This window comes from Marmota monax, unplaced genomic scaffold (genome assembly GCF_021218885.2).
Source record: "Marmota monax isolate L192 unplaced genomic scaffold, Marmota_monax_Labrador192_F-V1.1 WCK01_AAM20220418_F8-fsc00165, whole genome shotgun sequence".
In the NCBI taxonomy this organism is placed as follows: Eukaryota; Metazoa; Chordata; class Mammalia; order Rodentia; family Sciuridae; genus Marmota; species Marmota monax.
In genome coordinates this window covers 1,591,156-1,603,188 of record NW_026693851.1, presented here as the reverse complement: position 1 = coordinate 1,603,188, position 12,033 = coordinate 1,591,156, and positions in this window count along the sequence as shown.

Here is a 12,033-nt window from a genome sequence, read left to right as displayed (position 1 = left end):
CTGCTAAGGTACTATTTTCATTGGTGAACTTTCAGATTGATCACTGAAAGGAAAAGATCAATTCACTCAGACTGAGAACTGTTTTTCTCTATCCTTTTGACCCTTTACAGGAACTACTTGCTTAGACTCTACAATGTGAAGAGGTAGTTGTGAATACACAAGAGGAGAAAGGTACATTGAAGAGTTTAGACAAATAAAATGACTATAGACAGGACATTCTGGATGCAAAGTGTCCCTAGAAAAGGATAAGGAGTGGCATCACACTGAGATGCTTTGGGTACTCCAAGATGAAATTAACTCCTAAGAAAATGTTTTGAGTGGATAAAATAATAATTAAAATTGAAAACTTAACACCAAAAATACAAATAACCCAATCAATAAATCAGCTTAGGAACTGAAACAGATATTTCACAGAAAAAGAAATATAATCAATCAACAAATATATGAAAAAAAATGTTCAACATCTCTAGCAATTACAGAAATGCAAATCAAAACTACACTGAGATCCCATCACACTCCAGTCAGAATGGAAATCATCAAGAATCCAAGCAACATTAAATGTTGGTGAGGATGTGGAAAAAAAGGTACATTCATACATTGCTGGTGGGGCTGCAAATTGATGCAATAACTATGGAAAGCAGTATGGAGATTCCTTAGAACACTTGGAATGAAAACACCATTTGATCCAGTCATCCTACTCCCAGCTTTATACTCAAAGGACTTAAAATCAACATATTACAGTGATGCAGCCACATCAATGTTTATAGCAGCTCAAGTCACAATAGCTAAACTATGGAATCAACCTAGGTGCCCTTAAACAGATAAATAGATAAAGAAATTGTGGTATATATACACAATGGAGTATTACTCAGCCTGGATGGAACTGGAGAATATTATGCTAAGCAATAAGCCAATCCCCAAAAACCAAAGGCCAAATGTTTTCTCTGATATGCAAATGGTAGTTCACAATAGAAGGGAGGGATAGAGGTACTTTGTACTAGACACATGGGAGTGAAAGGAGGGCAGGGAACATGAGGTCAGGAATGATAGTAAAATGAATTGAACATTATGACCCTGTGTGCATCTATGATTACATGACCTGTGTAACTCTACATCATGTACAACCAGATGAATGAGAAGTTATATTCCATTTATATAGGATGTGTCAAAATGCATTCTACTGTCATGTATAATTAACTAGAAGAAAAAGAAGGAGGAGGAGGAGGAGGAGGAGGAGGAAGAGGAGGTGGAAAAGGAGGAGGAGGAGAAGGAATTCTTGAAGCCCATGTATAAGAAGTTTGGTTTATTTGTATATTCTGAAAGTCCAAAAACTCAATGCTTAGAATATCAATATGTTCTCAAATATATTATTTGTTTGTTGGAAAAACAACTCCTAGAACTCTTAACAGCCTTTCTAAATAACAACCTAAGGCCATTCTGCCATTTCACCCTGCTCCTCCCTGTCCCCCAGGACCCTCACTCAGATCACAAGATGACAGTGCCTTTCCTCAATGGAGTACAATAAACTTCTTGCTTCCCACACTGGAGCTTTCCTGTTTCCTCTGATGAGTGAGACATGCAAGACTCTCCGACAACCAGTCTACAGGCAGAAAGCTGCTATCTCACATCTGCTTACTAGCTGGCTGTGGTTGCTATAACTCTATGCAATTTGGCTTCTCAAATGGCACCTTGAAGTGACCAGGTAATATCACATAAAAATGTTAATGCCCTTTGGAGTTAACTTTAATCAATAATAGATGGGAGACAAGAAGAAACCAGATTATTTTTTTCTCTTTTCCCCTAGAAGATAAATCACCCATGCAACCAACTGTGTTTCCTGGCAAAGTTGTATTTATTCTACGATACTCCACTTTTTCCACTTCTCTGCCTTGTTTGCCTTTATCCTCAATTTAGTTTCCATAAGATTGCATTACATTCATTAACACACATATTCAGTAAAATTAATACATATGTCTTATCTCATGTTCTCCTAGGAACCTACAAAAATGAGAAGGAGAATTGTCAGGAAAAATAGAAAATGACCATTCATTTTTGAAATTATTTTTCTCAACTATGAACAAATGGAAGGAATGAAATTGCAAAAATAAAGCCAGTGAGCAATAGAAAAAAAGTGAAAACACTACATTCAGTCATGAAACTCAACATTTGTTACAAGAACAAAAATACTAGCTGAATTGCTCTACTTTGGGTCTGAACTTGATAGTGTAAGTTAGCAAACTTGAAAGAAAATTCACTAAGTCTCTTAAAGAAGATTGTTTAGATGCCTAGGACTTTTGGGTTTTTCGTGTTTTGAAAATAACTGTCAAGTAGGAATAATCTGATGATAACTTTTAGTTATATTGCCATGAACAAAGAAATGAATTTAATTATACTGCCATGAACAAAAAAAAATGAATGGGAAAATATATTTTAAATTATAAAATATACTTTTAAAAGACAATGAAAGTAATCTAAGTAGAGGGTAAAATGGAAGAAATCTTCACAAGCATACAAACCACCTTATGTAAATTATTATTTTTGCAAATGAAAACACATCTTTGAGATTTTGCACTGGCCAGTAAATAAAATACCCATAAAATGGAAGGGAAAAAAAAAACAATGTAATTGCTATTTAGTTGGAAGACACATGAAAAAGTGCTAGACCTGAATATGCCCAAAATAGTCCAGGGTAATAATAGCTACATAATACCTAAAAATCATCTCCTACTCTGTGGAGCTTTGGCAGATGTATTAAAAAAATGAAAAAAAAATGAAAGATGCAGCAAGGAAACTACTAATAACAGAAGGAGTGAGTGATAGCAATTCTTATTCACTTTACCAGAATAGATCCTGGAGGGAACTCAGAATAAAATGTAACAATAAATGAAATTTTCCCAAAGAGATGGCCATGGCTTATTTTTTCAACTAGGTATTGTGGAATCTATTCATGTATTATGAGTGAGAGTCCACAAGCCCTTACTTGTTCGGTATTATTAATATAAGTCAAGAATCATGTTTCATTCTTTGAGAAGAGTGTACATAAGCCCACCAGGGGAATAAATAATATACCTGACATTTCTTTAATAGTTGGTCTATGAGATTGTTTATGAGGATAAGGAAAGTGAGTCTCACTCAAATAATAATGTAGTATTAAAGATTTTTGTTACTCTTGGTTAAGCAATCCTGTCTCTACAATTCAAGTGCCTCAAAACATTTAAATGCATTATACTCATTCAAATTCATGTGAATTTCCTGAATTAAATTCTCTCCCTAATACCAACTGAGTTTCCATCAAAGATAGATGTAGTAAAAAGGAGGGAAAAAATGTGCCAGGGTGGATACCCACATTGGTGAAATACTAGGATACTGGAAGCTACCTGGTCACACTCAAATAAAAGAAAAATAGCATTAAATCCTTCCAAGTGTCACATATGTCCTAACTTCACCTACTCCATTATTCCACCTTCATCTCCCACTGATAAATTATCACCATACTGTAAATAAAGCAGAGATTATATACAGTCCAATACCAAACCAAAATAGAGTAGATGGGTACCAAGCAATGAACCAGAAATGAAATCTATATTCTTTGCCTCACCCCATCATCCTCCTTTCTTTTATTTTGTACTTCTATATCATCTTCCCCCTTAGTTATCAAAGTCTGTTTCAAAAATTAGCAGCATTAGCCTTGTGTGGGAGCTTATTAGAAATGCAGAATTTGGGGTTTTTCTTCAGACTACTAGATCACATTTTGCAATTTAACATGATTCTCCAGATGATTTATAAAGATTGAAAGAAAATTACTAATTTACTTTATTTATACTTCAAAATTTTTTATTTGTTTCACCTTCTCTCCTCTTTGTTCTTATATCTCTTCATTTTATCACTTTCTTTATGTAGTAATATCGTCTTTCTTTTCACTCTGTCTTGCAATATTTCCTCAGTAAGTCTGGGAAACTATCTCAACTTTTCTCATAATCTTTTTGTCAAGAATGGCTTCTCACCTAAATTGTTACATCCTTTAATATGCAATTCTAATACCTTTTCAATGAACCATTCTCAAATAAGCCCTTGATAACTCACTCACTTTTGTAACGCTCATCATAACTTCCACAATATATCTTACATTAACTATATTTTCTACCACTAGATTGTATTAGGGATTTCAAAGGTATCAATAGAAATCTATGTGCTCTTGGTAAATCCTAGCCAAATCTTGGCTGAGATATACTCTATAACAAGTTTCAAAGGAGGCCAGAAGACTCCTATTGTTTCTGAATAAAGTGTCCCCAGCTGGGATACCATCTATTGAGACTTTTGAAAGCCTATAGATACCCAAGGTCTTTGAATCCCAAGCTATGACATCAAATACTTCACCAACAAGATGAATTCTAAGAGGCCGCTATGAGGTTTTCCTTTGCCTGGCAAACAATAAAAGCTAGTCTTATCATATCTTATGCCTCCATCTATATATCTCAGTCACCTCCCAAACTCCAAGGTTCGAAGGAAGGAGACACAAGCACATCAAACTTCTGTGTATCTACTTATCAATACTACTTCCTACCTGACTATGATTTCCCAGCCCACCATTTCCCTTGGTAACTCATATACAGCCTACTCATCTTCTATTGTTAAATGTTCCCTTCATACTTTTTGCCCTAACCAAAACCCCACTGCAACCCCCAAACACCGCTTCTCTTAATATCTTGTTGATAAAAACATTTTTCTCCATTCTTTACAGACCTCAGAGACTCATGAATGAGGTAGGTGCCCTGTGCATACTTTTAATTTATCATTTTTTCTGTATTTTCTAAAAAAATATTTTCACTAAAACTTTCTTTTAACTGTGTGATAATTTGTCTTTAATTGATGATTTTCATCTCCCTCTCAGGCTGTGCCCAAAATCCTTGGAAATTTCAATCTCCACATATACCATTTGTCCAGCAATTTATCCTCTTACCTCCTTCACCTTCTTACTTTCTACAACAGGTTATCCTACCTCACCTCAATCATCTCCTGAGCAAATATTAGACTTTGTCAGCAAAATTATTGTGCCCCATCCAAAATCACACTTCACATATCTCCAGTTAATGTATGCTAGGGATAAAAGTTTGATCAGGGTCAAGTATGGAACCAGATTCTCATTTCTGCCAGCCAATAACACCTCCCTATATTTGTGGTGCCAATAGAGACTTCACAGACAGTGAAATCCCCACTCGCCCCCAGCATTAATGAGAACACAATCCCTTGAGTTTTCATGTAGTTCAAATGGAGAAAACAGACCAATGGCTATAGAGCAATATACCTAAGTTTTATTTTGATTACTGAAATACACAGATCACCTATGGCTCTCTATCCGTGAGAAAAAAAAAAAACACACTGCAATATTAGGAAATACAAGGAGAATGTGAAAGACTACCTTCAGAAATGGAAGACAGAGCAGACTCAGAGCCTGATTGATAAAACAATGGCTGCAATTCAGCAAAGATACCTTCACTCTCTGTTCCTTTCTGGCAGGGGTGATCTTCGTGTCTCCCCTTAGTCCACTGGGTCCTTCTTGCCCTGAGGCCAGCACCCCATATGGAAGGTCTTCCCATGATGCCAATGACGGTCCTTCCTTCTCCTGGGATGAAACCAGGGGACCTTCTCTGGGAATGAAGCCACCCATGGGAGGCCACATGCCAATGATGCCTGGGCCTCCAATGAAAAGTCCTCCCACTCTTCCTTGATGGCATTCACTTTGCCAGGAATGACTCAACTGGACAGAGAAGGATAGACGGGACCCTTTTTTGATCAATTTTATATTAATTGTTCTAATTCACCAGGCAATCATGAAGCTGTGACTGGGTGTTTCATAACAGCATGACCAGGAAGACTTCCTCCTTCTTCCTATCAAAGACAGAATAGTTTTTAAAGGGGAAAAGCTGATCAGAAAAAATACCTTTCCATTGGTATTGTGAAATGTGAAAATTAAGTTGTCAGCTCTATTAGTTTTTTAAAAAAGGAGAAAACATACTCTATATGCACCTGACAGCAATGAAGCAACACTTCTTCCCAGCTGAAACAGAGTCAGTGAAAGTCAATTAAAATGGAAGGAGTGAATGCAATCAAGAATCTCATAGGAAAGTATCCAAAATATCCATATTTTAATTTTTAAAAATCACTCATCACATCTAGAACCAGAAGGATATCAAACAGAATTTGAAAAGAACAACAAACAGTAGATTGTGTGAAGTGAAGAAGGTCTCAACCTTAGGTGACAGAAATATTAGAGTTATATGACAAAAGTTTAAAAAAAGACATTTACATAAATGCTTCAACAGGCAACTATCAACATGCTTGAATCAAATGGTAAAACAAAAAGTTTCAACCAAAATAAAAAATAATAGTTAAAAGAAATGTAAAGGCAAAGGAAAAAAAAAAAACACATAAAGGTAAGATAAATGGAGACTTTAGAAGAAAAATATTTTTAGAAATTTAGTTAAGCAGGTTTCCAAGCAAGTATTGAAGGTATGGCCTGGTTCCTTCATGTTACTTTTAGTAAAATCTAAGAGTCAAACTGAAGAGAAAATTGCTGAACAAAAATGAAACAAGGCACGATTATTATGGAAATGATTAGCCTGCACAGATGACAAAGGATGCTCAAATTAACAGAGTGCTGTAGGAAGTATTTTTAGAAAAAAATCTGAGTGGGCTTTATAACCTTTGCTTAATTCCTCAAAAAAGATTATAAGTTCACACATTCAGTCACAGAAAAGGCTCTTGGCTAAATTGAAGGTTGACTACCTGATTCCCTTTGCTAAGTCATCAGAAAATAAAAATAGAAGAGATTATCTCAGAAAGCTCTGTAGACAAACCTCTTATGTAGTGGGTAAACCTTCATGCCATACATAGGGAGACACACATGATACTAGAGATTGTTAAATGAGTAGCAACACTACCAGTTTGATCCAAAAGTGACAGAGAAAGGACAAAATGAAAGAATATCTTACACTGGAAACAATCTACAGTCAAGATACCAGCTGGTAAAATGACTCAACTGCAAACATTCTACTTTTCATGAAAAAGGATGACTGAATCAGAAAATGACAAGATCCCAGAGGCAGAAATATGAGTACAGAGAGTGGATTAGTGAACTTCGTGAGACTATTCTCAAACCATGACAACAAATGGAGTATGTTTAACTACTTTTTTTCTACTTTGTGAGTGGATATCTATAACTTCTATCTATGCCCATCTCACTATTATATTTTTGTGTAACTTGAGTCTTGACTTTCACAGGTCTACCCATGTAGAAAAATTTTGCCTCAGGATGGATTCTGCCCAGGAATTCACCCCACTTGGTTTATAATATTTAGATGATGAGATTTGGGACTTTTGAGGTTCTAGAATCTAGATGAGAGTTTGAATTTGAGTTAATGTCACAAGGGTTAAGATTTTAGCAGATTTTTGGAGGAGGTAATACATTTTTAATAAGCGATGGATATGAATATTTGAAGGCTATTATTTGGACTGTGGTAGTCATAATAATGCCCCCTTCACAAGAGGCTCACATCCAGTACCTTTGAATATGTTATGCTACTTGGAGAAAAATGAACTAAAATCCCAGATAGAATTTCACTAGTCAACTGACTTTAGATAAGGAGATTATTCTGTCTTATAAAAGTGGGCCCAATGAACCTTACCTACAGAGGAAAAAAACAATTATATGACAGTAAATTTTGTATGACAAGTTATGGATCTCAAATGGAAATCACACTATATATTTCAAATACTCAAAGAAAACCCCTTTCCTAGAAGAATAACTAAAGAAAAATCTATAAATAAAAAGGAACTTTGGAATGAAACACCAGTAAGAAATAAGATGGTAATCGGTAAATACAACAAGGTCTTCTCATTATTGCCCAAATTATGTTTTTTAAAAATTTATTTGAATTTGCTATGTATGACAGCAGAATTCAATTCACATTATGCATACAGAGCACAATTTTTCATGTCTCTGGTTGTACACAATGTAGAGTCACACCATTCATGTCTTCATACATGTACTTGGGGTAATGATGTCCATCTCATTTGACCATATTTCCTACCCCCATGCTCCCTCCCCTTTGCCTTATCTAAAGTTCATCTATTCCTTTCATGCTGCCCCCCACCCCCACCATGAATAAGATTCTTTATATCAGAGAAAATATTTGGCATTTGTTTTTTTTGGAATTGGCTAACTTTACTTAGCATTATATTCTCCAGCTCCAACCGTTTACCTGCTAATGCCATGAATTTATTCTCTTTTAATGCTGAATAGTATTCCATTGTGTGTGTGTGTATATATATATATATATATATATATATATATATATATATATATATATAAAATTTTCTTTATCCATTCGTCAACTTATGGCCATCTAGGTTGGTACCACAGTTTAGCTATTTTGAATTGCACTGCTATAAACATTGATGTTGCTGGGAGCCATTAGCCAAGTAGGTATGACAATTTCCTTGCCAGCGTACCCCATGTTGCTTAGTGAAAGGACTCGTGGAAATAGGACATTTTGCAGTGACAATGCATGTAGGTGACCTTGCTCAAGGACCAAGGCGGATCCGAGTTTAGGGTGTTCCCGGTTTAGGACTATCTGGGTTTAGGGTGGTTCCAGGTTTAAGATTATTCCTGCTGGGCATAGGGCGTATCCTGCTGCCTGAGTTCCCCTTGAGTTCTCACGGGATTCAGACAGTATTTTTTGGGAGACAGAAGCCCAGTGGGTGTGGATTTGGGCAGAGAACGTGGATTTCCCCAGAACGTGATTGTAGACGGCTGGTGTGAGTTCAGGAATAAAGAGTTGCTGTTTGAATCTACAAGCTGTATGGTGGCTCGTGATTGTGTGCCCAGCCAGACTGCGGCAGATGTGGCTGTGTCCCTGTAGTATGCTGTTTTTAAGTCCTTTGGGTATAGACCGAGGAGTGAGATAGCTGGGTCAAATGGTGGTTCCATTCTCAGTTTTCCAAGGAATATCCATACTGTTTTCCATACTGACTACACCAATTTGCAGTCTCACCAGCAATGTATAAGTGTGCCTTTTCTCCCACATCCCCACCAACACTTACTGTTGTTTGTATTCTTAATAGCTGCATCTATTGAGATGATCATATGATTCTTACATATTTAAGTCCATTGATGTGATGAATTACATTTATTGATTTCCTGTATGTTAAACCAACCTTAAGTCCCTGGAATAAACCCCACTTGATCATGGTGCACTATCTTTTTGATATGTTTTTGTATTCAATTTGCCAGAATTTCATTGAGAATTTTTGCCTCTATGTTCATTAGAGATACTGATCTGAAGTTTTCTTTCTTTGATGTGTCTTTGTCTAGTTTTATAATCAGGGTGATATTGGCCTCATAGAATGAGTTTGAAAGTGCTCCCTCTTTTTCTATTTATTGAAATAATTTGAGGAGTATTAGTATTAAGTCTCCTTTAAAGGCCTTGTAGACTCAGCTGTGTATCCATCTCGTCCTGGGCATTTCATGGTTGGCAGGCTTCTGATGGCATCTTCTATTTCAGTGCTTGAAATTGATCTGTTTAATTTGTGTATATCATCCTGATTCAGTTTGGGCAAATCATATGATTCAAGAAATTTGTCGATGCCTTCAATATTTTCTATTTCATTGGAGAACAAATTTTCAAAATAATTTATAATTATCTTCTGTATTTCTGTAGTGTCTGTCACAGTATTTCCTTTTTCATCATGAATGTTACTCATTTGAGTTTTCTCTCTCCTTCTCTTCCTTAGTATGGCTAAGCGTTTATCAATTTTATTTATTTTTTCAAGGAACCATTTTCTTGTTATGTTTATTTTTTCAATTGTTTCTTCTGTTTCAATTTCATTGATTTCAGCTCTGATTTTAATTATTTCCTATCTTCTGCTGCCTTTGGTGTTGATTTGTTCTTTTTTTCTAGGGCTTTCAGATGTAATGTTAACTCATTTTTTTGTTGATTTTTTCTTCTTCTAAGGAATGAACTCCATGCAATGAACTTTCTTCTTAGTACTGCCTTCATAGTGTCCCAGAGACTTTGATATGTTGTATTAGTGTTCTTAATCACCTCTAAGAATTTTGAGAGAGAGAGAGAGAGAGAGAGAGAGAGAGAGAGAGAGAGAGAATTTTTTAATATTTATTTTTCAATTTTCAGTGGACACAACATCTTTATTTTATTTTATGTGGTGCTGAAGATCGAACCCAGAGCCCCGCGCAGGCCAGGCAAACTTGCTACTGCTTGAGCCACATCCCCAGCCCAAGAATTTTTTAATCGCCTCTTTGATGTCTTTTGTAATCTATTGTTCATTCAGTAGCATATTACTTAGTCTCCAGGTGTTGAAGTAGCTTTTATTTTTTATTTTATCATTGATTTCTAATTTTATTCCATTGTGATCTGATAGAATGCAGGGTAGTATCTCCACTTTTTTGTATCTGCTAAGAGTTGCTTTGTGGCATAATATATAGTCTATTTTGGAGAAGGATCCATATGCTGATATATAGAAAGTATATTCACTTGTTGATGGAGAAAATATTCTATACATGTCAGTTAAGTCTAAATTATTGATTGTATTTTAAGTTCTATCATTTCTTTGTTCAGCTTTTGTTTGGAAGATCTAACTAGTGGTGAAAGAGGTGTGTTAAATTCACCCAGAATTATTGTGTTGTTGTCTATTTAATTTTTGAACTTGAGAAGAGTTTGTTTGATGAACGTAGATGCTCCATTGTTTGGGACATATATATTTATAATTGTTAAGTCTTATTGATGTTTGGTTCCTTTGAGCAGTATGAAATGTCCTTCTTTATCCCTTTTGACTAATTTAGGCTTGAAGTCTACTTTATTTGATATGAGGATGGAGACCTCTGCTTGCTTCCACATTCCATGTGAGTGGTATGTTTTTTCCCAACCTTTCACCTTTGGTCTGTGGATGTCTTTTCCTTTAAGATGTGCCTCTTGGAGGCAGCATGATGTTGAGTCTTTTTTTTTTAAATCCAATTCTGCCAGCCTATGTCTTTTGATTGATGAGTTTAGGCCATTAACATTCAGGGTTATTATTGAAAGATGATTTGTATTCACAGCCAATTCTGTTTATTTTGGGTATTTAACATGACTTGGTTTCTCCTTTGATTCATATTTCCTTTAGTGTAATAAATCCCTCTGTTGATTTTCATTGTTCTTTTTCATTTCCTCCTCATGGAATATTTTGCCAAGGATGTTCTGCAGTGCAGGCTTTCTAGTTGTAAATTCTTTTAACTTTTGTTTATCATGGAATATTTTTATTTCATCCTCAAAGTCTAAAGCATAATTTTGCTGGATATACGATTCTTGGTTGGCATCCATTTTCTTTCAGAGCTTGGTATATGTTGTTCCAGGGTCTTCTAACTTTCAGAGTCTGGGTTGAAAAATCTGCACATAGCCTAATTGGTTTCCCCTTATATATAATCTGATTCCTTTCTTTTGTGGCTTTTAAAATATCTTCTTATTCTGTATGCTAGGAATTTTCATTATAAAATGCCTTGTTGTGGATCTGTTGTAATTTTGTACATTTGGTGACCCTTAAGCCTCTTGTATTTGGTTTTACAATTCATTCTTAATGTTTGTTAAATTTTCTGTTATTATTTTACAGATTGCTCATTCCTTTGGCTTGGATCTCCTATACCTTCATCTATCCCAATAACTCTTAAATTTGGTCTTTTTTATGTTATCCCATATTTCTTCAATGTTCTGCTCAAGGTTTCTTACCATCTTCACTGTGTGATCACCATTCTTTTCAAGATCATATATTTTGTCTTCATTGTCTGAGGTCCTGTCTTCCAAGTGGTCTAATCTATTGGTGATGCTTTCTATTGACCTTTTAATTGGTTTATTGTTCCTTTCATTTCAAGGATTTCTGTTGATTTTCAGAGCATGTATCTCCTTATTGAAGTAATTTTTTGCTTCCTATATTTGCTTATGTAGCTCTTTATCAAAATGATATTTTGATGCCTCTATTTGTTCT